Source organism: Phyllobates terribilis, unplaced genomic scaffold, assembly GCF_046119375.1.
Source record: "Phyllobates terribilis strain yellow unplaced genomic scaffold, ASM4611937v1 Scaffold_4876__1_contigs__length_56335, whole genome shotgun sequence".
Lineage (NCBI taxonomy): Eukaryota > Metazoa > Chordata > Amphibia > Anura > Dendrobatidae > Phyllobates > Phyllobates terribilis.
Window position 1 is genome coordinate 4622 of NW_027367625.1, and position 11802 is coordinate 16423.

Sequence of the window (11802 nt, forward strand, 5' to 3'; positions counted from 1 at the left end):
GGTAAATCTGGTGATATCTAGAGATCTCACCACTTTCCTTTCAAAAACAGTCCCAACACTCATTCAATTTATTCTTTTCACGCAACACTTTTTTTTCCAGTCCAAACTACTCACTACTAAAAACGTTCCCATACTCAAATTCCTTTTTCACACTCAAGATTTTTCTCTCATTTCTTACGTCATCCCTCTATAATAATATTTTTGTATTTTTATTTCTTCTTTCTGCTCTATTCATTTACACTACTTTTTGTACGCTCTGTTCTTTTTCACTCAATTTTTTCCCTCACAAAATCTCGCTTTCACTCGGTTTTTGAAAACAAGAGTTTAAAATAAGAAACGTATTCGAACCATTGTGGATCATCAATGGCGGCAGAACCGGACTCAGACTTATTCTATCTACACTAAAAATAAAATTAACCTAACTAATCTACGGAAAGAAAACTACCTTGATCGGGTTGCTTTCCGAGACGAACCTTAGTTAGAGTTGTGGCATGAATCCCTTTAAGCTCAACTCACTCTAAGGTGCTTGAGTCTCTCGGAACCTTCACACACTAAAACTGTATACAACTAAAATCTAAAAATGGTGAGTACATCCATGCTGGCATTTGATCTTAGGTTTCTTAGCCATTTCATGGGACTTAAAATACACTCCTCCACACATAGACTTTCTTGTGGAGTGTTTTCCATGGTTAAGCTTATCCTGCACAGCAGACGAAGAACTATGGTCTCTAGGCAAGATTAGTTCGAAGGGGCAAATGCCCAAAACATCACTAGTATTGAGTGTTAGCTCGCTCATACCACTATGCATAGATATATGCAGGCTCGGGACAACCATATCAATCCTAAAAATGGACTGAACCGTTGGGGTAGTGGTGGTTGTTCCATCAATGTTGAAACTGACAGTTCTACCACCATATCCCACCGTAGTCGTACCAACTCGTACATCAATAATTGTACTTGTGGTTCTCACAAATGGTCTATAATTGGTAATGACTTCTCCTCGTAATCCGTTTGCAAGACGTAAAAGTGAGCGAGAAAAGTAAACTCTCCCATGCTCACCAATACCCCTTTCAACTTCACAAGAGGAAGAATGTTGGACTTGTCATCCAATTGAATGACAACTCTATTATAGAATAGCGGACCAAGATCTAAAGAATCATATGAGTAAGAATGAAGGACGTTGATGGATGCATCTAGATTGAGCAAAGCCTAATTGAAATTCTCATTCCTGATAGTAATTGGAATTGTGAACATCTTCGGGTCTACCCACTTCTTTGGTAAGTGTTGTTGAATCACCACAGAAACCTGCTCCCCCATAGTCTTCTTCTTCATCGCACGGATCCTTTGGTATTCCATGTGCTTAAATAATCTATCAAGAAATTGATCCGCAATTGGATCCTCTCGCATCTCGACATACAAGGACCCGCTCTCATCGATATTGCAAAACATCTCGAGCATGTCCTTGTCGTTTTAAGCAGCTTCATATGATTCAATGTTGAAGGAAACGAGGGATGGACAATAGATTTCTCGAGAGCCAATTTCGAACCCTTGGATAATTACTCTAGAAGAGATGGATCAATAAATGGCTTGAGGCTCTCACTACTATTAATAAAAGGGCACTTTTCCTCCACAAGGGACGATTGACGGGTGCTTGGTAAAGAGAAGTGGTCGCATGAGATATCACCGAACTTAAAAGTTTCACAATCCATATTTTGGCGGGTGGCAGTGGAAGAGAAGCGGGCGACAGAAATAGAAGCATCACCACGGCGGCGGGCGCTCCAGTCCAAGTGTCGGGCACCTGTCATTAATCCTTATTCTACGAAAACAAAGGGGCGGGCTCCCAAAATTTCGAGATGGGCGCTAGAATTAATTTTTTCACCATGGCGGTGGGCGCTTACAGGAGCGGAGCGGGCACCTGGTGAATCATCAACTTCTCCTTCTAATACAAGAAGTGATCGACAGGTGCCACTATAGTAGGGGTGTGCGTCGCAGATCTGAATTAACTCTTCAACTCGAATTCTCTCTTTATCTAAATCATCATTGAGCACAAACTTCTCCTTGAACTCATTCCAAATTGCCTCAAAATCAGCCTCATCTTAATCACAACACACATCCAAGGAACTTACATTGCGGATGTTAGGGATTCTTCTCCAAATGAGATGGGATATGACACGAGATCTGCTACTAAATATTCCCAATATCCTCTGTCAGTTGACCAAGTTGATTCTCAAAGTTCACTTGATTATGTTGAATCTTCACATTAGCCACAGTCAACTGCTTCATACTACTTTGGAGATTGGTGTTGCTCTATGCCAGCGCTAGTAAAATCTCATAAAACAAAGGTTGTTGAGGATGCATTGGTGGGTTAAGTTGATTTCCAGTGCCCCCACTTGATATTTGGGTGGTTTCTCTAAGGTTGATTGACGTGTCTATTGTAAGGTGGTCTCATCATGCCTTGTTCATACCTAACTGCATTTACCTCTTCTCGAAACGCTGGGCACACATAAGTAGGGTGAAGCTCATCCTCACAAGACTCACAAGCTTTCACCTACTGAGGTGTGCCAAGAAGCATCAACCTTTGAACCTCTTCTTTCAAAATTGCCATTTCATCTGCATTAACTTACATTGCACTTGAAATATTTCTTCTACTCGAGCCTCTACCAGCGTATTACATGTGTCTTCAGCTAAGGTCGTGATGATGTCAAGAGCTTCCTCATAAGTCAATTTAAGCATATTACCTCCACAAAACGCATTAACCATACGAAGGTCACCTCGCGGACCACTGTGCATAAAAATAATCAAATTGTTCTCTTGTTAGCCATGATTGGAAAAACTCTTGATCAACTTCTTGAACCTCTTGAAATAGTCGTATAGAGACTCATCAACAAATTGCTCGATAATACTTATTTTCTTCTTCAAAGAATTGGACTGAGTAGCTGGGAAGTATTTGTCTAAGAAAAGTCTCTTCAGTGCAACCCAATTTATGACACTTCCTAGAGCCAGAGTGTGGTACCAGGCCTTTGCTGCATCTTTCAAAGAGAAGGATAATGACGTCATCTTCATTTGTTCTTCATTCACATAAGTTGGCCTCAAGTTGGTGCAAACCTCTATGAAATCGTTCAAGTGTTGAACCGGATCCTCCACTACTGTCCCAGGGAATTTGGGTGGTAAGTTACACTTGTTTTCAGATCAAACCATTGATCTTCTGGGTACGTAGGAAAAACTAGTGCTCTAGTCTGTAGCCCAAAGTTAGGAGCGGTCAAGGATTCCAAAGTTCTTCTTTTATCACCCATTGTAAATTATTCCTGAGTAGCAAACAAATATCTGGCAAAATCTTCCGCCCCTTTTCCAGTTCAAGTGCTCATGCTTCCCTTCGTAAATGACATAATTCTCACTCTATCTCTACAATTGTTGCAATATGAGAAGAATTAGCATAACAGGTGTGAACCATGTTAATGGCTCACACCCATATATGCATAAGCGAAATTAGACAAAATATAATTAGATAAAATTGCCCCCAACAATGGAACCAATTTGATAAGAGAGCGAATGCTGGTCGTTTTATTGGTCAACGAATGCTCTTTCATGCAAAATGTGAGATAAGTAAGTCTACACTAGAAATACCTAAACAATCCTAAAAACCTAAGTAAGTCTACACTAGAAATACCTAAACAATCTTAAAAATCTAACTAGCATGTAATAGAGGGAAAGAAGGGATCATATCTGCAAGGAGTTATTTTTTATCAATTATTCTCATAATGATTTCAGTTAAACAATTCAGAATAACAAGAAAGGGATATGTAAAATCTATAAATAAGAAAATAGAAAAACAACAATGTATCAATGGATGGAAGGAGACGTAGTAAAGCATCGTACTAGTGTTTAACAGTGTTGACTTTCATAGAAAATCTAAAGATTCTATCTTGATGCAAGTTGTTCATATTATTATACAAAATTGACTTGAATCTCAAACAGAGCATAATATTCTTATCTATATTAGTTAAACACGACGAACCCATGAATGATTCAAACAAAATGAGGCATTAAGAAAAAGAACAACATGATACATAATAGCAAAGCAACTATCCTATAATTCAATTCTCTACATGAAAATCCTAGCACAAATAACATGCTAGTTTTGAAGGAATATAAAGCATCAAAACACACAATCTATCATAGCAATATGATAAGTCTAATCGAATTCTAGGTGATCAATCTAGAAAATCAATAAATCAATAGACATTACTCCAAGAGAAAACTATACAACTTTTTCATTGACATATAGTAAATAAACTAACATCAAACACATACTGAAACTTCAAGTAAACTTTACTAAGAAAGTGAAATTAGTTCTTCAAACCTGAAAAACACAAACAAAAGTTCTTGGGAGAAAAAACTTTGAATCTCTTAATATCGTAAAACTCTCTAACATAGAAAAATGATTAGCAAAAATTAAACCCTAGCAAACTGTAGTGCCAAATCTTCAAAGACTTCCTAACTTAACAATATCCTTAATTAAAACTGTTAATAAAATAGGGAAACTCTAAATATAATAATAAAACTCGAAAAAGATAAAATATGGAAAATCTCCGGATTGGAACTGCAGCGATCGACGGTCGCCTCTAATCCTTCAATGATCTTTGTCGGTTATGGAAAGAAAATACTACGAACTCCATCAATGGGCGCCGTTATAAACATAGGTGAGCGCCACCGAAAGATCAACCTAAATGCTCCTTCAGCTTTGTCTTGATCTTCAATATAGCTTGTCTTCGTCTTCACTTCTTCTTTTCTTCTTCTCTTTGCAACTTCACTCTAAAATACTCTAATATCATCATAAGATAGAATAGATGGTCATAACGTGATATGAACCAAATATGCACTAGTCCTATTCATAATAGGACTAAATACATGCTAAAAGCGCGTTGTCATAGACGTGCACATCAGTAGGCGATGTCAGAATTAGAGTAGGGGCGTATGAACATTCGTAGTCTCCCATCAAAGAGAAATCCGAGTGGAGGAGTCAAGTGCTTTCTTGATATTCCATGAATCTTTCCTTGGACACAGACTTATTTCCATCTTCTACGGATTTGGATCAGCATTTGACCACGCCATCAAGAAAGATATAAGGAATCTCAACATTCTCAAGGATATGTACAAGATGTGGCTTTGTTTAGAGTCACCATTGACCCTATCAAAACTAAATACATGCTGAAACTGTACTAATATTCGCGTCCTAGACGTGTACATCAGCAAGCGACTGGTATCTGCCCATCAAAGAGAAAGCGGATTGGAGGAATCGAGTCCTTGTGTTCTATTCCATGTATCTTTCCTTGGACACGTACTCGTTCCCATCTTCCTGTATGGATAGGATTTGGATCAGCATTTGACCATGCCATCAAGAAAGATATAAAGAATCTAAACATGCTCAATGATATGTACAACATGTGACCTTGTTTAGAGTCACCACTAACCTTCTGCAAATGGTGTTTGCCAAGTGAGACTCTGTAATTGCTTCCTTGTAGGATAAACTTCTACTGTCCGAGGATCTGCTTCAGTTTAGGGAACCCTTAAGGGCAAACTACAAGGTAACCAAACGTTTCCTCCTTGAGGTAACGTTTCCATCACTTCCATATAGAAGGTGCATATAAATTTATGATTTAGAAAGTTTGTCATCTAATTCAGGTTGTTGGGCACAAGAATCTCCTGGAAGGAGGTCTATACATGAAGCAAAGACTAAGACTCGGTGATGCGTACATAATGACTTTGAAGGCCTATCAAGCCTATATGTTGAATAGAATTTGAGACCTTTGATTATCATGTGAGTGTGAGTCCTATAGGAACTGATGACCTATTATTTGGCTTATTATATTGTTTACATTGCTTGTTATTTATTGTAGGACTGTAATTTAGCATGCAATAATATAAGAGTACAAAGTGAATTAAGAACAGAGTTGTATACCGAATCAGATGAACGAACGGAGTGAATACGCAGAGTCGAGATGAATCTCTGTCCTTAATTCGGAAAACGCCCCGTTAGTGAGACGGTCACCGGCGTTACGAATCCCAGGATACAACTGTGTCGAAACTTAGGATGCTGCACTCAAGAGCCCAAGAGCCCAAGGCCCACAGCCCACGTCCCCGGACCCGGTCCGGACCGGACCAGACCGCGCGCGCGCGCGTGTGTGGTGAGTGTCCACTCCATTGTGTATCATATTAATATACTAGGAGTGGATTGGTGTTTATATAGTGAGAAGCTCATTCTCCCATTTTCGATGTGGGAATTTACCCCATCCAAAAACACCCCAAAACCTCACCCGGATACCTTCCAAGCACCTACTTTGATCATGCTTTTCTCATTCACTCGGAACCCGATTTTAGCGTATGAATATACCATATTCAAGAGCTCGCGGAGAGGAAGCCAATGGTCCCTTCTCCCGGCAATTCCGACCATCGGATCTAGCCGGAAATTTGGTCGGAAGTCAGCTAAAAAACTGGTTCCAACAATCCCCCACATGAATAGGAAAGACTCTATTCCATATGACGACTCGTCAGAAAAACTTTTGAGAGTATAACGAAGAATCACTGCATCTGGGCTTGGTAGCATTTTTCAGCCTTGAACCACCCATTGTGACCAGCTATCGGACTTACTCGGCCAGGTAGTGGACTCGATGTCTTTGAACCACCCGGGCTTTGATGTAAGCCTAGACAACAACTGTCACACAGTTTCATCCTCTCACAGAACTAGGTTCTCTATTGTGTTCATTTTGGTCGTGAACTATGCCTGGTTTATCATGAGTGAACTTGGACAATGTAGCCTTTCTGCATTCTCCTAGAAACGACTTTATTTCACACTCACAAGGTGATTGACCATCAAGGATATCTTTTATACCCCACCTTTACTAAGATTATGGAATCATTAAAAGCCGAAGCTTAACCTGATACTCGCGCACTCAGCACTGGTAATCATCGCAGGAACTGGGACGAGACTTATTGTCTCCCAGTGCTCTCATTTCGAGTCAAACTTGATTTAGTTTTCCCCTTGAACCTACTTCTTGGGATCTCCAGTCATGTAGGTAGGGTATCCAACAAGCATCCTCTTATTCCATAGGCTTTAAACCCATTCCTCTAGATGATTTCACAACTTGCTCTCTTGACAGACCTTTAGTAAACAGATCCGCTAGGTTGTCAACTGACTTGATATAGTCGATCGTGATTATACCATTTGAGAGTAGTTGTCTAATGGTCTTATGTCTTCGTCGAATGTGACGAGACTTACCATTATACAGGTGGTTCAGTGCCCGAGCTATAGACGATTGGCTATCACAGTGTACACGTATTGTCGGCACTGGTTTTGTCCACATAGGAATATCTTCCAGGAAGTTCCGAAGGTATTCGGCTTCTTCTGCTGCTTTATCTAAAGCTATGAACTCAGACTCCATCGTGGATCTGGCCAATAACGTTTGTTTAGAAGATTTCCATGACACAGCTGCACCACCAAGTGTGAAAACATATGACTTGTGGATTTGGAGTTCCTAGAATCTGATATCCAGTTGGCATCACTGTATCCTTCTAGAACTGCTGGGTATTTCCCATAGTGCAGACTATAACTCTTAGTGTAACTTAGGTAGTTCAAAACTCTAGTTATACCTTTCCAGTGGTTGTGTCCAGGGTTACTAGTGTAGCGACTTAGGACGTTTACAGCATGTGCTAAGTCTGGTCGTGTGCAGTTGGTCAAGTACATTAGACTGCCAATCACACGTGCGTACTCTAGTTATGATACTGCATCCCCTGAGTTTTTGGTCAGATGAAGATGAGGGTCAACTGGACTTTTAGCTATCCCACCAGAATGACTCTTAAATCGTGCAAGAATCTTTTCAGCATAATGACATTGAGACAAGGCAATTCCTTCCGAATTTCTGATGATCTTGATTCCTAGAATCACTTCAGCTAGTCCCATGTCCTTCATATCAAACTATCCACAGAGCATCTGTTAGTTTGTTTTGATCAAGGCAGTGTTGCTCCCCATAATGAGCATGTCATCTACACATAAACACAGTAGGATATATCCTGTAGGTGTGTTTTTGATGTAAATGCATTTGTCACTTTCATTGATGCTGAATCCATTTGTCATAATAACATGATCAAATTTCTCATGCCACTGTTTAGGTGCTTGCTTAAGCCCATATAGTGACTTGACGAGTTTGCACACTTTGTGTTCCTGTCCAAGAGCGACAAAACCCTCAAGCTGTTTCATGTAGATTTCTTCTTTTAAATCTCCATTTAGAAATGCCGTTTTTACATCCATTTGATGTATCTCTAGGTTTCATAATGCTGCAATAGCTATCAGCATTCTAATAGAAGTTATTCTCGTAACTGGAGAATAAGTGTCAAAGAAATCTAGACCTTCTTTTTGTCTAAATCCTTGCACTACAAGCCTAGCCTTGTACTTCTCTATTGTACCATCGGTTTTCAATTTCGTCTTGAAAATCCATTTGCACCCAAGTGCCTTACTCCCTTGTAGTAGATCTACAAGCTCCCATGTATGGTTCTGCATAATGGAGTCGATCTCGTTTTACACTGCTTCCTTCCATGAAGGAGCATCAGGATTAGACATGTCTTCTTTGAATGTCTTAGGCTCATTTTCTGCAAGAAAGGCCGTGACATAGTCATCGCCAAATGATTTTTCCTTGCGGGCTCTTTTGCCTCGTCTAGGTTCATCATTTTCTACCTCTTCTATTACGGGAACAGAAATGCTAGCTTCTCCTTCCTCACGTGTTTGTTTCAGATTATTTCTATCTTTACACGGAAACACGTTTTCAAAGAAAGAAGCGTTTCTAGATTCTATTACTGTATTTACATGTATATCTGGTATATCCAATTTATGTACCAGAAATCGATAAGCACTACTGTTGTGTGCATATCCTATGAAAATATAGTCAACGGTTTTAGGTCCTATTGTGACCTTTTTAGGAAGTGGTACAACCACTTTTGCCAGGCACCCCCACACTTTGAGGTATTTGTACGATGGTACAGTGCCTTTCCACAGCTCATAAGATGTTTTACCAGTGACTTTATGTGAATTTTGTTGAGAATGTAGTTGGAAGTTAGTAGAGCTTCCCCCCACATGTTCTGGGTTAACCCAGATTCTCCCAACATGGTGTTCATCATTTCTTTTAGAGTTTGGTTCTTTCGTTCCGCAACCCCGTTAGATTGTGGTGAATAGGGAGCGGTAGTTTCATGAACTATTCCATGTTCTCTACAGAACACATTGAAAGGTCCACCATACTCTCCTCCTCTATCACTTCTGATCACCTTGATCTTTTTACCAAGCTGGTTCTCAACTTCCAACTTGTATTCCTTAAACTTGTCTATCACTTCATCTTTGCTGCGTAATAGATACACATAACAATATCTTGTACAGTCATTGATGAAGGTGACAAAATATTTCTTACCGCCTCTATTTTGTATATATTTCAAGTCACACAAATCGGTGGGAATTAAACCTAGAGGTTCGGTTGTCCTTTCGACCTGGGGAAATGGTGATTTAGTGAGTTTCGCTTGTACGCATACTTCACATTTGTCTTTAGTTATTTTGCATTTCCGAATCATGTTCATGCTTATTAATCTGCTAATGGATTTATAATTCACATGTCCCAATCGTTCATGCCAAATATTAAAAGACTCAACGACATAAGCAATAGATTTATTCTTATTCATTGAACTTGAAGCGATTACATCATTTTTCGAAGGAACTGCAATTACATTTAACTTAACCAGTTCATCCTTAACATAACCCTTCCCAAGAAATACCCCATTCTTGGACAAAACAAGTTTATCAGACTTAAAGCTAATATCGAATCCATGCCTACTAAGTAGAATGCCCGAAACTAGGTTCCTCCTGATGTCTGGTACATGCAGCACATTCTGGAGAGTTAAGTCTTTTCCCGAAGTCATCCTCAGGATCGCCGTGCCAGTCCCTGCAACCTCTGATGTCGACGAGTTGCCCATATACACCTTCTGGTTGCTGACGGTTTGATAGGTCTGGAACATCCCCCTATCCGAGCATATGTGCCTGGTAGCCCCTGAGTCGTAGTTCCACTCCTTAGGGTTGCAACCGACCATGTTGGTCTCAGACACCACACAAACGAGATCGTCTTCCACTAGACTAGCTTCAGACTTCTTCTTCTTGTCGGTCTTCTTGTTCCGACACACATCAGCCTTGTGCCCCATCTTACCACAGTTGTGGCATTTGCCAGTGAATTTCTTCACTGTTGGCTTGTTGTTGTTGCTCTGGGGTTGGAACTTGCGCTTCTTGTTATGTTCAGCCAAGTTCACCTTCTGTTGAGAAGGCCCTGCTCCAGATAAAGCCTTTGCTGACTGGACGTTGGTCGACTCGACCTGCAGCCTGACAATCAGTTCCTCGACTTTCATGTCCTTCTTTTTGTGCGTAAGCCTGGCCCTGAAAGCTTCCCATCTTGGAGGCAGCTTCTCGATGATGCAAGCCACTTGAAATGTCTTGCATATCTTCATCCCTTCGGCTAGAACCTCGTGGATAAGCAACTGAAGCTCCTCAACCTGCTCCATGAGAGGCTTTGAATCTACCATCTTGTAGTTCAGGAACTTCTTGACCACGTATTTCTTCTGGCCAACATCCTCATGCTTGTACTTCTTCTGAAGGGCTTCCCATAGCTCTTTGGCCGATCCGACTTTGCTGTACACGTTGTATAACGAGTCAACTAGTCGGCTCTTTATGTAGCCTAAGCATAGGAAATCTCCTCTGTCCCACGCCTGTTGGACACTTAGCCCATACTAATCATTAGTGGGATCTAGCACCACAGGACGAGTTTCCTTCAGGAATCTCTCCATACACATGACGGTGAGGAAGAACAGCATCTTCTCAAACCATGTTTTGAACCCATTTCCATCAAACTTGTCGGGCAAGAAACCCTGTTGTAGAGGGTTTGGCATGGGTGCCGGCGCAAGTGGCCGGTCTTGAGCCTGGGTGCTAGGGACCCTGATCTGGGGTAGACGAACATCAGACATATCCATAGGAAGGACATTCTGATTTAGACCCAGTAAGGTCGGATCCCCCCCAGCTACCACTGAAACTGATGCCGGCATCGAGAGACCCACCTGTTGTGTGGTCATGTTCGTTTTAGTGGTTGCCGGAGGTAGACCATCTCCCGTTACCGGGAGTGTCATCTCAACCGACACATCCACATGTGTATCCGTCACAGCGGACATCGTGCCAGAAGAAGTACCGGCGGAAACGGTTTCGTGGTGTTTGTCATTTCGAAAAATGTTCAAAAAATAACACCACGAAAAAATTCAGCACAAGAAATATTCTTAAATAATTTGAAGGACAAATATTTAATTCGAATTTTAAAAATGAAATTCAAAAATTCAAAAATAAAATAAATCTGAATTATTTTATTTTTTGAAAAAATTAAATAAAATTACGAATTTATTTAAATAATTCCGAGGAAATTAATTCTGAATATTAAATAATATTTGTAGGCTGTTTAATTTTTTCGAAAAAATAATTTCGGTATTTCCGAAATTCTGTTTTCCGAAACAATAAATTATTTCCTTTTTTCAAAAATATAATTAATTAATTTCCGAATAATAAAATTATTCTGAAAATTAATCTCCGAAAAATCTGTTTTAACATTTCGATTTTGAAAATCGAATTTCGAAATTTAAAATCCGAAAAAATAATTCCGAATTTAAAATTTCCGAAATTAAATAATTAAAATTCGAAATCTGAATTTCCGATTTGAAATTTAAAATTTGAAATCTGAA

General features: G+C 39.9%; 1 pseudogene; it reads left to right on the plus strand.

Annotated features, from left to right (window-relative positions):
* The first annotated feature begins 3575 nt into the window (after nt 1-3575).
* On the plus strand, nt 3576-5802 carry LOC141249634 (uncharacterized; annotated as a pseudogene).
* Nucleotides 5803-11802: the final 6000 nt, after the last annotated feature.